An 18,212-nucleotide genomic window follows, 5' to 3' on the forward strand; every position below is an offset into this window, starting at 1 on the left:
TTCTTTGGAACACCCACCGTGTTCCATTAACCACCATGGAGGCCACCAAGCTCTCTGGACAGTGACCCTTATGCTCTGTAAGGCTTATTTGGCCCTTACACACATCAAAAGACAAAAAATAATGCAACATCAAGCACCTTTATTTTTTTAAAATATTACAAGTTTGGTGATTAAAAATAATACCTCTAATTTTAATTTTTCTCTTTTTTATGTGTATAACTTTGCCATTTTTGGTTTTCGTGGATTGCCTTGGAATAGAGTTCCTCTTTCCTCATTCATGAAGTGTGGTTCTGTTTTATCTTTTCATTCCCTCTGGGGAGGATTTTTCCTTCAAGTTGCCTATAACCTTCTAGTTTCCAGTGTCTTCTCCCCACCTCTGACAACCTGCATGACTTTTAAAAATCATCTTGCATCATCCTGCCTTTCTCTTCCCAAAAGCTTTCCTTGATCCAACCTGTTTAGAAAAACTCATAGTGTGATTTCTGCTTCCACTGCTCTTCTGGTATTGCTTTCTGAAAGGCCATCTGTACGTTTCTGAATCAGTGGAGTGTCCCTGTCTCTATTCTTTGAAACCTCTGTGGCATTTGGTACCTGTCATCATCTCTGCTTCCTATGGAAGCTGTCCTCTTTGGAGTCTGTGACCTGGATTCTGCTCCCAAAGGTGATCTGTGACACTGTCAGTGCCACAACTCTGTAACCAACTTGTGCATGGCACTGAGCAGGGTGCATGACACTTTAAGGTTTTCCTGTTTGTTAAAGTTGGGTTATAAAATCTACTTCAGGGATACATTATGAAGATCATAATGAGAAGGCCTCATGGATACAAGGATGCTACTTCTCATTCTTTCCTTATAATGACGGCTCTTCCTTCTCTTGACCCTTAAATGTACCCCCTTTCTAGGATATACAATTTATATCCTAATTGTACAATACATCCTAGTCATACATCCTAATTGTAATGACTTGCTGGTATATCTTCCTAGTGACCTAGAAATTCAAGCTGCTCTCCGCAGATGGAGTCTAGAAAAATAGCTCCAACTTCCCCCTACCTTGGCCCTCATGACCCATCAGTCAGTCATCACGTTACATGGTGATATCTAGTGAATCCAGTCAACCTACTGTGCCTCTGTAATATTTTCCTGGACCATCATGAGATTATCTCTGTGAACCCCGTCATGGTCCTCATATTTGCTTGGTTCCACTTTGTCATACACAGGGCCACTGCCAGGTCAGTATTTCAATGGGCATCTCTGATTATGGCTTTTCTCTGCGTAACTGCCCCTAACTCTTTACACTGATCCTACATTCTAGCCAAATAGGTTTACTCACTATCCCCTACCTCCACCTTTGAATCGGATGGATGTACTGGTTTGCTCCATTCCAGTGCTATTCTGCCTTTATTAACATCTGTTGCAATTCGGATCCTTGTTTATGCCTCAGTTGAAATACCACTGTTGACAGGAGACATTCGTGGACTCATCCAATTCTACATGAAATTTCCTTCCTCTGACTCTCTTATAGCACTTTACTTCTTTCTCTCTAATGACACATATGGCACAGGGATTTGTAACTATGCACATATTGTATATTTGTCTTACTCTTTCTACTGAGCTCTTTCCCCCTTGAGCTCTGGGACCACAGATTACTCACCTGTGTATTAGTTATAATGCTTATATCTTTGGCTTGCATGAGGAGGATGATTGATCAGTATTTATCAAATCAGCCTCTCTGTTGTGATAGTAAATAATGATGCGTGTATAATGCAAACTCACTTTCCTATTTTTCACCACATTTGCTGCATCCTTTTGGAAATTTGGAGGAAATACATTTTTAATTATTGTTAAAAATTATAATAACTCTTTACATCATTACTCTAACATCATTACTTGTATAAATAAGAGCAAGATATTCTTGAACTTTAGGTTATAAAGAGAAGAAAGAAAGAGGCACACTGAACAATTCCTTTTACGTTTCATCCTGGTTAGAAGCCAACGTAAATGCTTGTGCTACATGAACAAGCATATTTCCTGCCGTGAAGACTTGGCTGTTTATCCTGGGACCCCTCTCCACCACTGGCTGCCCTCAAACAACTATTAACCCCTGCTTTGAGCCAGCAAACCAGATGTGAGTTTTTTTCAGCAAATTATTGGTTATTTCGCCACATGTCGTTTTTTTGCAGTTAAGTGTTTCCAGCTTCTCAGAGCATTCCACAAGAATAACATCATATTTTTCCTCCAACCTGTTAATTAACATAATTATTTATCAGCCCTAAACCACAGCTTGAGTTTGTTAAGTGGCTAGCAGAACGTATATTCACTGGATGGAACACAGTTCTGCTAGAGAACAAGGTAACAATAAAAAATTAATTAAAATTAATTAATTAATTAAAAGTAAATTTAAAAATAAAGTCAAAGAGAGTTTTGTCAGGGAGGAGGGACACTTCATTCCTCCTTTTGCTTCTGGGGATCCATCACTCTTTGCTCAGGGTATACCCCAGGTATTGGCTTGATGTCCCCAATACTTTTCTCGTCATTGAGGCAGCATGGTTTCCAGAATGAAGGGTTTCTTGTGCCATCTCTAGCTCCAGTGTTTGAAATCTGTTTTTGTATTTCCAAAGGGTTAAAGGGTGAAGAGGGTTAAGCTCTATTTTTCCTGCCACTCCCCAAATCTGCAGGTTCTTAGGCTTAGCAGAGTTCCTCTTAATATCCCTGCCCACCATACTCCCCAGAGTTACTGTTTTTGCATTTACTGGGTGAGAATAATTGTGCCTTTCCTTTACATCAGCAGTTCCCAAAGTGCTTTCCAGGAGCTCCGAAAGTCCCTCTTTTGGGGGATCTGCTAGGTCAAATCTATTTTTTCAAGATGGTCAGATACTACTTGTCTTCTTCCTTCTCGTCGTTCTCTTACCAGGATACAATGGAGTTTTCCAGCAGATCAAATACAGAAACAGAAATGAGAGTCCAGCTATCTTCTATGGAGCCAGATAGGAGTGTGATATACAAAAGGGCAAAAGCAGTGCCATCCTTCTCACTCATATTTTTTTGTTTTGAAAAATACACTTATTCACAAAAGTATGATTTTACATTAACACATAATGTTTTCCTCTTATTTTGTAAAGATTTATTTATTTATTTTAGAGAGAGAGAGCTGGGGGAGGGGCAGAGGGAGAGAATCTCAAGCAGACCCCCTCAAGCAAACTCCCCTCTGTTGAGTGCAGAGCCTGATAAGGGGCTCTATCTCAGGACTCTGAGATCATGATCTGAGCTGAAAGCAAGAGTCAGATGCTCAACCAATTGAGCTGTCCAGGTGCCCCTCGCTGTTATTTTTAAAGTAAATTGAGACAAGACATCATCAGTTTTTTTTTTTTATTTATTTTTATTTTATTTTATTTTATTTTTTAAACTTTTTTTTTTTAATTTTTATTTATTTATGATAGTCACACAGAGAGAGAGAGAGAGGCAGAGACACAGGCAGAGGGAGAAGCAGGCTCCATGCACCGGGAGCCCGACGTGGGACTCGATCCCGGGTCTCCAGGATCGCGCCCTGGGCCAAAGGCAGGCGCTAAACCGCTGCGCCACCCAGGGATCCCCGACATCATCAGTTTTAATTTCTAATATAGTTACCATTTATAGATACTATTACCCACATAACCAAAAGCACTCTGGGAGCCTTAATAATTTTAAAAGTGTGAATAAGCACTGAAACCAAAAAGTCTGAGAATCAGGGCCTGTCACATATCATTTACATGAAATGTCCTTGCCTTAGCAAGCTTCCATTATTATATGAGTCCAATGGCATGTTCCTTAGAAGAGAAGTCAAATACACCAGGCATGTGTAAGTGTGTTAATACTTTGACAAGGGCTATAACAAATGGTTCCATCATCCATGGAGATGACCTCTGACCACCCTGAGCCAGCTTGCTCTAGAAAGTAACCTCATGCATGATCATGCTCTTATGGGCAGAAGCCAAAGGGCTGAGCATGAGAGAAGCTGGTGGCTATGGGGCCAGGAGAAGGGAAAGACAGTCTTGGACTTGGATTGGTGCCTGGGGATACAAACACTCATGGGGAGGAACACTGGCTATCTACAGAATTTTTCCCTTTGGTATTATTCCTTGAGAGCAGAAAATCCATTTTTGGAATTCAGCTCTTGCCTGCACTGCGGTTTTTGTGAAGACAATAATTAGTAGCTTTCAGTGGATTTCATGTGAAAGTCAAAGTGGCTCCAGGCTGGACCAGAGATGGATACATGTCCAAATGTTTAAGCAGAAATTTAAATAGCTGAACCACAAAATATTTGGATTTGATTCCAATTCCCGTAAAGTAGGTGCCATCTTGGAATTTCCTGTGACTGTATTCTGCTTTTCTCAGAGCTCATTGACAAAAAGTCTTTCCAGTAAGCAGTGCTTTATTAGCACATTAGTGCTCCCCCTCACCATTCCATTCTAAGAAAAACCTCACACACCCACAGCCAAAATTCATTTCCATTCTATTTGCAGAATCCAAATAATAGCTTATTCACACCAGATTTGACAAAAGTCATAGTCTCCTTAGGAGTAGAAACAATTATAGCTTTATTCAACTAATTAGTTTTTATTGAATAACCCAAGACATCACATGATAAGAATGAAGAGACACCCAACCCAGTCTTTGAGCACTGGGTTGTAAGTCCCTTAAACATTAATATTCAGATTTCAATGATTCATTGTTTCTTCCTGCTCATGCATTGCTACACATACCTCAAAATTACCTTCAATAATTTTAGGACCCCTTAAGGTGAGGATGCTTGGTTATGTCCAATCAGCTTAGAAATTAGCTCCTAAGTACATTCCTTAATTATCCAACCCAAATAGCACTTTTCCAGCTCTGATACTTTCAGAATGCGATATGTAGCACTGAATTCTACTCCTGAAACTAATATTACACTGTATGTTAATTAATTAGAATTTAAATAAGAGCTTGAAACATAAAAAATACAGAATGTTATTTGTCATTATTTGAGCTTGTCTTTCTTATTTATAGGTGTGTATTTGTTCTGACACCCTCTTTTTGTTAGAATGGAACTCCATGAAGCAGGAACGTTATATTCCTTAGTGCCAAAGCAGTGACTGGTACATAGTAGGCTCTCAGTATTTGTTGACTAGAAGAATGAAGTTGCAATATCCATTCTGAAAACACTTTTTCTCCGGACACAGCCACTTACCTCTGATGGGTCCACTCTGAATCTCAGGGTTTTAAGTTCTACTAACATCTGTGGTTGTATCTTAAGGGGGGACAGGCTCAGAGAGAAGCATAAGGCAGGGGATTCTATCACCAAATTGCCCATAGTCAACTTGTGAACAGTACCAGTCAGGGTCCTTCAGGGAGCAAAAGTTAACCCTAAGTGGACAATTTGAGGAGAGGGTAATAAAGGGACTATCTATAAAGGTGCAGGAAACGTTTAAAGAATCTAATGAAGGATGCTGTTGTCCACTTTGGCTAATGATGCCCAGAGCTGTTCTCTTTCTGGAATCCTGAGAATGTGATCATAAGGACAGGGCTACCTGAGAGGGTTTGGGGCATTCGGGAGAGGAAATATGGCCACCTTTGCAAAGTGCTGCTGGAACAGAGCCAGAATTATGAAGGGAAGCTTGAGAGGCTGCCAGTGGGGAGAGGACAAAGAGAGATTGGAGAGTAAAGCCCTCTTGGACTTGCTTGGTGGGAAAAGAAGCATTATGTACAGCAACTTCTGGATGTGTATTTGTGATTGCCTGATGGTAATGTTGTTGTGTTCTCAAAGTGACGACAACAACAATTACGGGCTTTATCCTGAAAAATTACCTGTAGATCCTCAGACCTGTGCTATTCTAAATTGGGAGTAGCAAAGATCTGCCTCCATTCCCACCCAGGGAGGATGAGGAGGACAGAGCAGGCAGTGTGTTGGGGAACAGGACACCCTGTCTCTCCCCATACAGAAATCATGTGTTAAAAGTGTCTGGCAACCAGTGAGTGACCACAACATGGTCAGTAATAATTGTATTAGACTCCCAATAGATAGTTGGGCTTTTGTAGGTTTTTGTGGCCTCTCTTGGACACTTGAAACAAGTGGAACTGGAATTTGTGAGTGATCTTTCAGTGATATCATCCAGAGTTGTCCTCAAAAGAAGCAGATCTAGCCCAATTCACACTCAGAAAGTCTGGCTCCAGAGCCTTTGCTCTTAAAGCATTTGTGGGTGCCATACTTGTGTCTCTTTGGTTTCTGCTGTTCTTGGGCACCAACAGCTACTTACTGCTCCCTAGGCTCTCTCCTGATGAATCTCTGACTGGAGGCTCCAGTAGACCAGAAGCACTGAGGAGTTAAAACTAAGGAACATCCCTCCACCAACAGTCAAGATTTGGTCACTGGAGTGACTCATTCCTCCAGTGGGAGAACTCCCATACCAGTTCTTCACTGTCTTGCATGGCTTCCTGGTGGGACTCAGCCCTGGGAGTCTTGCTCACCCACAGCATGACCTTACTCATTCCTGCACCCTGATTTGCTGTCTTCCCTTCCCTGGCCTGCTGCCAACTCCTCTCCTAGTTCTTTGTGGGATCTTCACCCTCACAAACTGTTTATACTCAGACTCCTGTCTCAGGGCCACTTCGGGAGCAAAACAAGCTCAACATACTGCCCAATCTGATCTCCTTACCTTAAATCTCCCTCCTTGCTCTAGTGTTTTCAACCTTCTCATAAACCCCTCCATTAGGAAACAATCTTATATTGATTATTCATACCTTCAAGTGAATTGAAGTTAAAGTGTCATGATTCTCAAAATTTCTTACATTTAATGCAGTCAACCAAACTGATTATGCTTTACCTTTATCCTTCATGAGCTCTAGGAAGAATTCAACAGAATTGACTTTCTTTTATTTAAATCATTCTTCTGCTTTGCATTCCAAAGTGTCACCAAGCTCTATCCCTCCTTTCTCTTCAATGACCTGCTATGTGTTCATTCTTTGGAAAACAGCTACTTTTTGGAAAAAGAAAGGAAGGACATGTGTATGATTCTTGTCCCTTTGCTCTTCCTCTCCACCTGCTGGAAGTAGTCCATTGGTTTTTATGGTGTTAGTGATTGCATTTAAGCAGATCTAAATCTGTATCACCATCACTGGCTTTTCATCAGAAGCCGTGTCTCCCATTTTTTATGTTTCGAACATTTCTAAATACATGCCCCTTTTTCTCAAGTACAGCCTGTGTATATAAAGGAGAATTCCTGATCTTCACTTTAAAATATCTCCTTTTGGGATGACTGGGTGGCTCAGCGGTCTGCCTTTGACTCAGGATGTGATCCTGGAGTCCTGGGATCGAGTCTTGCATCAAGTTCCCTGCATGGAGCCTGCTTCTCCTTCTGCTTATGTCTCTGCCTTTCACTCTCTTTCTGTGTCTCTCGTGAATAAATAAATAAAATATTTACAATAAAACAAAATAAAATATCCCCTTTTATTAAGTTGCCTATTTATATGAAAGGTAACACCATTCTACAATCATCCATCTTTAAAAGTCAGCAGTCAGGTGTGACTCGTCCTTCTCTTTTGGCTCCTCAACCCCTTATCACTTCTTAACTCTTCTCTAGCCACAGAATCTCTCTGTCTAGTTTGCCCAATAGAAGACTGGGCTAATTTTCCTCAAATTCTGCATACATCATGTCCCTATTGTAGCACAAAACAAAACAAAACAAAAAACAAAAAAAAACAATAGTTCTCAACTGACTTCAGGATAAAATTCAAATTTCTCAAAACCGTGTGTGTGCTTTCCTGTCTTTCTTCTTTTTAAATTTTATGGCTTGAAAAACCTGTTCTGGTCTAATTAAAAACTCTTTACTCAATTTATTTTTCTCTATTTTCCAAAACAAACTCTCCTCTCCAGCCAGACTGGTTGATCCAGTGTCCCTAAACATCATGCGCACTCTTATCTCTGGGTTTCTGCTCACTATATATAGTATATATATACTGTATATAGTGTATATAGTATAGTGGAGAACATATTTTGAGCCCTTACTGTGTGGTAAGTGTTACACAAAATACTCTCATTGTATATTAGCTCATTTGTTCTCTACTGTAGCTCTACAAGCTAAAAATTATTGTCTACACTTTATAGATAAGAAAGTGAGGAATGAAGAACTTAAGGTACATTGCACATCACGTAGCTGGTAAGTGGTAGAACAAGATGAGAACTCCCTTCTGCCTCAGAACTGTTAAGGAAATACCCCCCCCCTTCCCCAAACCTGAAGATCTTTTCAATATCATGTCCTTTCAGTGTTCTACTGGAGCATTGTCTAATGGGCTTCAAGAAAGCACCTGATTCCTCAGGAAAATGTACTTTTGTTTGACTTCCAATTGACCATTGATCAGGACCCAGATTCCATAAAGTTATGTTAACTTAGTGAAGATTGGCAAATGATATTTATGCAGTAGAGATGTAAAGATTTGTGTCCAGTAAAGGGAGCCCCAAAAGTTATAGTTTTCTTGTCCTATAGAACAAGAACCAATTTTATTTTTAACTTTGCAATTTCATTTCGACATTCTGACTCTAATTAACAAAAAGTCTTTTGGTTTCTTCTTTATTCTGTTGAGTCAGCGTTATTATACTACTGATTTCCTCATTAATGGGCTAAGTGGATCTTAGAAAGATGTATGTTCTATATTTTTACAAAAGTCATACTTTTAGCTTTTTGAAAATTATGATTTGACAGCAAAGAACTTGCACTCTGAATTATTGTGCTAATATTATTAACTCAGTACCTACCAGTTCCAGAATGCCTGCCCCTTCTCTAGCCAAACTTTCAAATTTAAATGAAGGCTCACCTCTCCTCTTGAAATCTTCCCTAAATATCCTAGCTCATGCTCATCTTTTTCTTCTCAAAACTTCTAGAATACTTACTGGTTTTAATGACACCCTATTTAATTTTACCTTAGTGTCTTACTCATTTATCTAGATCTAGATGTAGCCATCCATCCATGTATTTTCTATCCCCTCCAGGTGAATAGAGAGAACCTTATGAAGTATTACTTCAAGAAGATTTTGAAATTATTCATGCATTCTCCCAACCTACTCTGTCCCCAAGGTGCCTAGAATAGCTTTGGGCACAAGGTATATGTTCAATAAATACACAATGAGTAAAATTGAATTGAACTTTGAAGATTAGCCTTTGCTATAACTCATACTTCTCCTAAATTATATTTAAGCCACTCCAGACAAGACAGAGAGGGACTGTATCCAGGAATGAGTAGCCTTTAGGAAAGAATAATAATGATGAGGAAATTTTGTTATCACACAAGGAGGGGGAAAAAGTCTTATGTAAGCTCAAGGATCCTAACAGTTAACTTTAGAATTTACCCTCATAGTTAAATCTCATTCCAAATGCCACTTCTCTCAAAAGCCAGCCCAGTGGCAATCTGTGCTTTCCCCTTTTAACCACAACTCTGTTTAATTTCAAAACAAGGGCAGATAAAATATGCTAATACACAGCAAGTCTCCTATTGCTATTCATTAGGAAGTCCTTTTCCAGTGTGAAAGTCCAGTCTTCCGTGAATTCACAAACAAATGATTGCCCTTGTTACTGGCATTCCACACCGGTGATAAAACATGGGAGAGAATCAGCCTTGGCCCAATTGTGTGGGTTTTTTCCTGGAAGGTGCTGTGTTCTTTGTCTTTAATATATATGGAAATGTATCTATGTACACTTGTAGGATGTTTTAAAATAAGTGTATTTCTACCTGCAGAAACATTAGTAGAAATCCTCTGAGATTTCCATTTGGTGGTGGTGGTGGTGGTGGGAGCAGCGGCGGCGATGGTGGTGGTGATAGTGGCGTGTTTTATGAGTTCAAAGTCTTTGCGCTTGAGCTATAGGAGCCTGCTGTAAGCTGTGGACTGTTTAGCATGCCATGTGGGCCACAGTCTCTGACATCTTTAACTAGAATAGCAAAGGGCTGGGAAAAGGAGCACGGTAGAGTACTAGCAGCCACGAGAGAGCAGGGTTGGAATGTTGGCTCTGACCACAAATTGGTACACAGAACTTGTGTTTTTCATTAGAGTTGCTGCAGTAATGCTGGTTTCTAACATTCCGAAGGCTATTCAGACTTATATTAAATTAAATTCTCCTTTAAAATCACTCTATGTTGGAACAACATGAAGGATCAGACTGCAATCAAGAAACTTCAGGAAATAAGAAAAACTAAGTCTAGCTCTGGCCTTTGCTTATGCTATTGGTATGAATGTGCAACACGCATTATCTGTGATTCAGTAGTTAATTTGGAATGTATCTGAAAGATACAGTATTGCTTTGAGCTTTTAATTGACTACTTAGTTCAAGTTTAATATATACAATATATGCAATTTGTGGATTATAGAAGCAACTCTGAGTGACCATAATACATTTATATACCAAAGCACAAAGATGAGAGAGTACGTTTTATACTGTGTATAAATAAACACTTATGCAAACCACATATTTGTTTAAATATACTTAAACATTCATTTGTGCAACCTACAGCTAAAAGTTCTGACTGGCAAAACCCAAGCATTAAGAAATTTGCCTCTTATTCTATAATCAAACCCTCACCATAGTCAATTCTATCATCTAGCTAGCTAGCCAGCTCTATCTCTCAAACACATACACATACCACACACATACACAGAATTTATACCTGCACAATGTTTTGAGATCCTCAATCAAGCACATGTATTAGTCAGGCTAGGCAGGGCGATGTTGCAGTAATGGACAAATTTCAGTGGGTTAACACAATCAGAGTTTATTTCTCCCTCATGTAAGACACCAAGGAGTACAGACAATCTTCTGGACCGCTGTCCTCTGCGAGTTGGCTGAACAATCCAGGTCTCTTCGATCATATAACACTTCCACATCAACATGTGCATCCAGAACCGTAGCAGAAGAGAGGTAATAGCCTAGAGAGTCAACCATAGTATTATTGCCTGTTGTTCCCATGCATACTTCCTTGGCCAAAGTAAGTCATTTTGCCTTATGTAACTTCAAAGAGGTAGAGAAAAGCTGTCCTCCCATGTACCTGAAAGTACATATTGGTATGTGACAAAATCCTATCACATGATTAATATAACCTAATGAATGTGACTGGTTTTGAAATCAATCAACTAATCAGTCTGTCTCTCTGTCAAACACACACACCTGTGTGGGGGTGCGAGATTTCTGGGGCACAAGTGAAGGCCATCCTTCCTTTCTGCAAAATATACCAGCCCAGATTGACTACAGAGGCAAATGGGACATTTCTTTAACTGAAACTTTATTTATTTATTTTTTTAGGTATTTCACATTAGGCCAACATCCAGTCTTTAATGAGGAAGATTTTCAGTTCTCTTTCTGAAAGTAAGTTGTAAAACAGCGATAGCAACAACAAAGCCACAAGTTTCTCTTTCTCAGTAAGAGTCAAGATGAGAAAAGAAAAGAGGAAGCCAAGCAGGACTCAGGGAGTGTTTTTTTTTTTTTTTTTAAACAATTTTGTTTACTTAGTCATGAAAACCACAGAGAGAGAGAGAGGCAGAGACACAGGCAGAGGGAGAAGCAGGCTCCCTGTGGGGAGCCCAATGTGGAACTCAATCCTAGGACCCCGGGGTCATGACCTGAGCCAAAGGCAGCCGCTCAACCACTGAGCCACTCAGGTGCCCCAGGAAGTATATTTTGTTTCAAGCCAAAAGCTTGAAGGCTTGTAGGCTTGGGGTCCTCCCAAGAAAAAAGTGCATTTTCAGCTGTGATGGGTCTAACAAATGAGTAGCATGCAACAGGCTTTTCAGGTTCTAGAAAGGAGGAGTAAGGGAGTCCACTTACAAAAGGCCTTCTCAGCAGTGTTTCTCCCATGAAGGCTGAGAGAGATTGGGGTATCAGGGAGAAAAGAGACATTCTCTGTCCAGGAGGGCTTCACAGCATCCAGGCACACTGCACGCAAGGACAAGTGCTGTTGTATATACCCAAAGCCCTGCATGATCTAGCCCCTAGCTACCCTGCTCCAGCTTGGTTTCAGGCCGCCTGCATCCCTTCATCACCTGCCTATTGTCTCTGTTCCCACCATGCCCAATCTTATTCTAATTCTTGAGTGAGTAATGTGCCCTCCTGAACAGGGCCTTTACATAAGCAGTGCCAAGATTGCCTTTCCTCATCTCTCCCCACGTAAGTAAAACCTATTCATTCTTCTGACCTCAACTCAAATACCACTTCTCAGAGAAACCTTCCTTGATGGTCAGAACCATCATTATTCATGTATCACATGCCCTGCCTTTTAACAACTTCTACTGTTTGTGATTATATATGGATTGGTGTAGTGGTCTGAATAATGTTGCTCTTCTACAGGGTCTTCTAAGCTTCCCAGGGACTGTATCTTTTTTTCCCTAACTTTGTATCTTTATTCTCTCTCTCTCTTTTTTTTTAAAAGATTTTATTTATTTATTCATGAGAGACACACACAGAGAGAGAGAGAGAGAGAGAGAGAGAGAGAGAGGCAGAGACACAGGTAGAGGGAGAAGCAGGCTCCATGCAGGAAGCCGGATATGGGACTCGATCCCGGAACTCCAGGATCACACCCTGAGCTGAAGGCAGGCATGAAACCACTGAGCCACCCAGGGATCCCTGTATCTTTATTCTCTATCCCAGTGGCCCAAATGTGTTAGGACTTCAATAAATATTTCCTGAATAAATGCAATATCATACAAATAAATGACCACAATTTCTCATATCTTTATAGCTCTATTTAGGTATCAAGTACTTTACCTATATTTTCTGATCTTATATTCAAAATAGACAAGTTGAGCAGTGATACGTGCTTTTAGGGCCAAGGTAGATGGTGCTCCAAAGCTATAATTTTCTATCCAGTGCTCTGACCCTGTAAAAGTTACCACACTCCCTTGAGTCTCATCCCTCTGTATGTAAAATAAGTACCAGATTCAATGCATATAAAGTGGTCCTCCAAATAAAGAAGAAAAAGATCAATCCCCAAGACACAAATGGACAACTGTATAAATAGAAAATTGGTAACAGAGGAACTATGATTAAAATATATATAAAAGATATTATTCCTTAGTGAAATGTTGGGAAGCAGGTCACAAATGTACTCACGTTGTTGTTCAGATACCCAGAGGAAATGTTTCTTTATTCTAAAATGTAATCTGGTCTCCCTCTAACTCTTACTCACTGTGCACCAGGAAAAAAAAATCCGCATCCTGATTTCAGAAAATCCACATTCTAAGAAATGTATCCCAATCTAGTAACTGTAGTCTGCAATGATGTAATCATTTAAACAGTCTGCCAATAGTTTTGTTCAACGGCCCTAGGTAAAGAGGCCTGTGTCCCAGAATTCTACTTATTTTCCTTGTTTCTCTGTAACCTGACATTGGATATAAAAAGAACATTAGTGGGTACCTGTGGTGTGAGATTAATGGGGAGGAAGCCCCAAACCTGTATATCATGTCTGTGTAATGCCTTCTACTCCAGTGTTCCTGTCCACCTGCTTTGTTGGGGACCCTGATGAAGACCATGAACTTGTCCACTATCTTTACTGACTTGGTCATAGCCAGCTGAACTCAGGGACTGGCTGTACCTCATCTCGGTGCTCACTGGCCCTCTTTCTGTCTCCTGACCACACCTTTACCCAGCCTCCTGCCTACTTCCATAGCTTCCTCTGGGGGGCCAGTATACCATGCCACAGTTGATCCCATGTCAGAACTGTTGGCTGCCAACTCAGCATCTGTACTATGAAGGAACCATGAGAGGCTTAGAATGCCAACTCAAAAGAGAGCATACTCCAGCCTCTTATGTGAAAGCTTAGATTCAATGAGGGTAATTTTGCTGGATTGACCAAAAATGGTGTGGTTGGAGCAAAGTATTTTGAGTTTAAGAAGCAGAAAATGCTTAAACCTGCAGAAAGAGGTGGCATTTAGCCAGCCAGTCTACATGAAAGAATGGGCTTCTTAGAGTTGTCTGAGGAGACATCATCTAGCATCCACTTCTCTGCAGCATGCAGGTGGGAACTGAACTGGGATGCTTTGGGGTTGAGTGAAGGATGTATCCTGGCTGGTGGTATTGAGAGCAGTAGCCAAGGACTCTGGGGACTCTTGCCCCAGAGACTTCAGGATGTTGCTTGTCTTCTCAGACAACAATGTCAGAATAGATCATTGTGAAATGAAAATACAGAACCCTCCTAGAAGGCTCTGGAAGGCGTGAGACTTCTAAAATTAGTCCTGATGGTGTGAGGTTATAAGAGAAAACCCCCAGAATCTACTGGAATGGAATTTCCCACCAGCACAGTGAGATGGGGTTTAGAGCAGATTACATTTGTTTAGGGCTAAAAATAAATGTGCTATTTCTCTCACTCTAGTGGGTGAACTAAAATTGTTACACACAAGAATGTAAATATGTAAAGAGAGGTCAGGAAAAGAGAAGAACTGAATGGTTTTCCAGAGTAACCTTTGCGGAGCAGTAGGGGTAAGCTGGAAGAGGGGAATGGCAATAGGGACCTTTCTGGGTTTTATTTATTTATTTTATTTTTTCCTTTCTGGGTTTTAATCTGTATTTATTTTTATTGTAGATCATTGACCTCAAGACTCCTTTCTTGTCACTTGTGTAATAAACATATGCACTAACAAGAAAATGCTTGAGTCTGATGATCCCTGTGAGTTTCTGACCACTCTGCCATCCTCCCAGCTATGTGATGGTGCCCCCTGAGGCAGCTGGCTGTGCTCCGCAGGTTCTCCCCACCAGGGGCCATAACCCTCCGCCACAGGACCTTGCTACTTTTCCTGCTTCACCTGTGGTGCTCCCAACTTGCCCCTTAAGGTCGCCTGAGGGAGCTATCAAATCACAGGAGACTCCTAGACCCCCCTCCCAGAGACTCAATGTCCATTGGTCTCAGGAGGGCCTCAGGCCTCAGAGCTTTAAAAAGCTGCCAGGTGAGTCTAATAGCAGCCAAACTCAGAACCCTGAGAGACACTCTCTGGCGGTTAGCCTGAACACAGCAATTGCTTCCTACCTCCGTTTGTCCTCCCTCTGCCTCCTCCCTAGTCCCTGCTATCTCCTTCTGTCAAAATCCTATCTCTCCTGGAAGACTCTGCCCAAATCCTCCCTTCCCCAAGAAGACTTTGTTCCCTTCCATCCTAAGCGCCCCCCAATGGACTTTATTCATCCTTCTTGTGTGATCTTTATTTTGGCACATTTTGCACTGTAGCTAGTTGGCTGTTTGCTTATGTCCAAGACTGGAAGCTCCTTGAGGCTGGCGGCTGGGGTTTATTCCTCTCTGCCGGGCCTCTTGGGGAATACTTTGGGTCTTATACACAAACAGTGGGGAATCGAATTGCACCAAACCTTCACACTTATTTTAGTCCAACTACATCCACACAGACTAAAGTACATAGGTTTTTGAGGGAAATGGAAGGATAAACGAATCATTCATTTTCAGAAAAACACAGCTAAATGCTTCTTCCTTAAGAATGTATTCCGTAGAGTTACAATCTCTGTGTACTTACTGGGTGTCCTGCCCATTGTTGGGACAGTGTCTACTTGATTGGAGGGTCTTGGATTTAGAAATTCTGACTTCATGGAAATAAACTCATAAATTTAATCTTGTTAATGTCCTCTGGGAGGAAAAATATATCCAAAATTTTAGTTTAGTCCTACAATTACGGAGAAAAACCAAGTCCCTAAAAATCAGGAATGCATGAAGTGGGAAAGGAGAGAAAAAATACATTCATCCTTTCCAAAATATGCACTCATCTCAAACTCTGACTCTTGGAAATGAAAGTGATAATGAAAACATTGCCATGAAGTGGTGTCATCCCATGGTCCTTTTCGGGATGCAAATCTAAATCATGCAAGCCTCTGGATTTAGCTACCAGTTTATTGGAAACACAGGGATAGATAAATACATTAAAGGACAGGACAGGGATACAGGCAGCTAAATCCAGACTGGGAAAATGTATAGGGTAAATGATCTGGTTGTGTCAACAGATAAACTGCAAAGGGTGATAAAAAATTGCAAAGGGGAATAAAAGAAATAGAGGGGTAAGGTAAAAGAGAACTTAGAGCCATTTTCTTTTTTTTTTTTTTTAAAGATTTTACTTATTTATTCATGGGAGACAATACCACACCACACACACCACACAGAGGGAGAGAGAGAGAGAGAGAGAAGTAGAGACACAGGCGGAGGGAGAAACAGGCTCCCTGCAGGAAGATCAATTCAGGACTTGATCCCAGGACTCTGGGATCACGCCCTGAGCCAAAGGCAGATGCTCAATAGCTGAGCCACCCAGGCATTCCTAAGAGCCATTTTCAACCTGCTGCAATGGATGCCTTCATTATGGTCCTGATTCAAACAAAAAGCTATAAAACAAAAAGCATTTATGAGTAATTAGGGAAATGTGAATAAATGAAATATATTTGATAATAGTAAAAAATTATATATCTTGTGATAATGGGATTATAAATATAATTATTACATATTATATAAAATACTGTTATTAAATACATACATATATAGTAGTATATATTAATATATACTGTATTTATTAATTATATCATTATATGTTAATATATAAGAATACGTATCTTATTATATGTCATAACATTATTAATATAATATGTAGTTTTATTTTGCCATAAAATGAAAGTGTTTAGCATCTTGTCTGCTCTCCCAACTCTTGACAAAACTGTTGAGGTCTCCAAGGCTGTGCTGAGCTCCACCAGCTCATCCACAGAAGTGTTATTCACCACCCCTCAGCCTGCCAGAAAATCCATTAGGTGGTCATATAAGGCCCGGGCCAGGGAATGGATGCTGAGTGTGTAATTCATGTCCTCCATTCAGACTCTCCAGGGGACTGAAAGCTCACTTTCCTGATGGACAAGATGTCATTCTTGTCCTCTTCTTGCCCAACCTCATCTTCTGGATTGTGACAGTCCAGCAGAAGGGCCTTCTTGCCACCATTCTTTATAACTTCAGCCACAAACCTGGGAGTGACCGTCAATTCAGGCTCCTGTTCTTCAACCATGTGTCCTTGGGAGGGCTCCTCCTTCCTATCAAATGTTGGTGAGATGGTCTTGTTAACGTTCCAAGTGACAGTGATCTTTTCTCCAACGGTTTTCTGCACTAATTTGGCTTCTGTCCCATTCACTTCCAGCTCCCAACCTCCAGACATCTTAGGGAAGGGACTTGTGCTTCTGTATCTTCCTTTTCTCCTTAAGCCCATCATTTAGGAATTCAACAAATTTGTCCCCTTAAGTGTGCAGCACATCACAGCCGCAAGTGCAGGCCCCAGAGCCACCAGGCCAGTGCCCTACTAGTGGTGGACTCCTGTGGGTGCCTTGGTGCCCTAGTCTTGAAATCTCGGAGCAAAAAAAAAACAAAACAAAAACAAAAACAAAAAACAAAACAAAAAAGAAGAAAGAAATCTCAGAGCAACAATATAGAGTTGAAATTATATAGTATCTGGGATTTCCTTCAAAATAATCCTGGGTGGGGCACCTGGGTGGCTCAGTGGTTGAGCCTCTGGTCTGTCTTTGGCTCAGGTCATGATCCCGAGGTTCTGGGATCAAGTCCCACATCAGGCTCCCCACAGGGAGCCTGCTTCTCCCTCTGCCTGTGTCTCTGCCTCTCTCTCTGTATCTCTCATGAGTAAATAAATTTAAAAAATCTTAAAAAACAACAACAACAACAATATAATCCTGGGGTCAGGGAGTAAGTGGGGGCATAGACAAAATGAGATTGTCCCTGAGTTAATTTTTGAATGAGTGCATGAAATTTATTATATGATTCTTTACTTATGTTGTATTTTGAAAGAGCATCTAAAGTATTTTTTTAAAGAGTAACACCCAGTGCTCATCCCGTTAAGTGCCCCCCTCAGTGCCCGTCACCCATTCACCCTACCCCCCCACCCTCCTCCCCTTCCACCACCCCCAGTTCGTTTCCCAGAGTTAGGAGTCTTTATGTTCTGTCTCCCTTTCTGATATTTTCTACCCATTTCTTCTCCCTTCCCTTCTATTCCCTTTCACTATTATTTATAGTCCCCAAATGAATGAGAACATACACTGTTTGTCCTTCTCCGATTGACTTACTTCACTCAGCATAATACCCTCCAGTTCCATCCACGTTGAAGCAAATGGTGGGTATTTGTCATTTCTAATGGCTGAGGAATATTCCATTGTATACATAAACCACATCTTCTTTATCCATTCATCTTTCGAT

At 40.8% G+C, this 18,212-nt stretch overlaps 1 pseudogene; it reads right to left on the minus strand.

The window, feature by feature from the left end:
* The window catches only part of LOC129499997 (complement component 1 Q subcomponent-binding protein, mitochondrial-like), a 78,381-nt pseudogene that overhangs the window by 27,983 nt on the left and 32,186 nt on the right, over positions 1 to 18,212 (minus strand).

The sequence above is a fragment of the Nyctereutes procyonoides genome, unplaced genomic scaffold (genome assembly GCF_905146905.1).
Source record: "Nyctereutes procyonoides isolate TBG_1078 unplaced genomic scaffold, NYPRO_anot_genome, whole genome shotgun sequence".
NCBI lineage: Eukaryota > Metazoa > Chordata > Mammalia > Carnivora > Canidae > Nyctereutes > Nyctereutes procyonoides.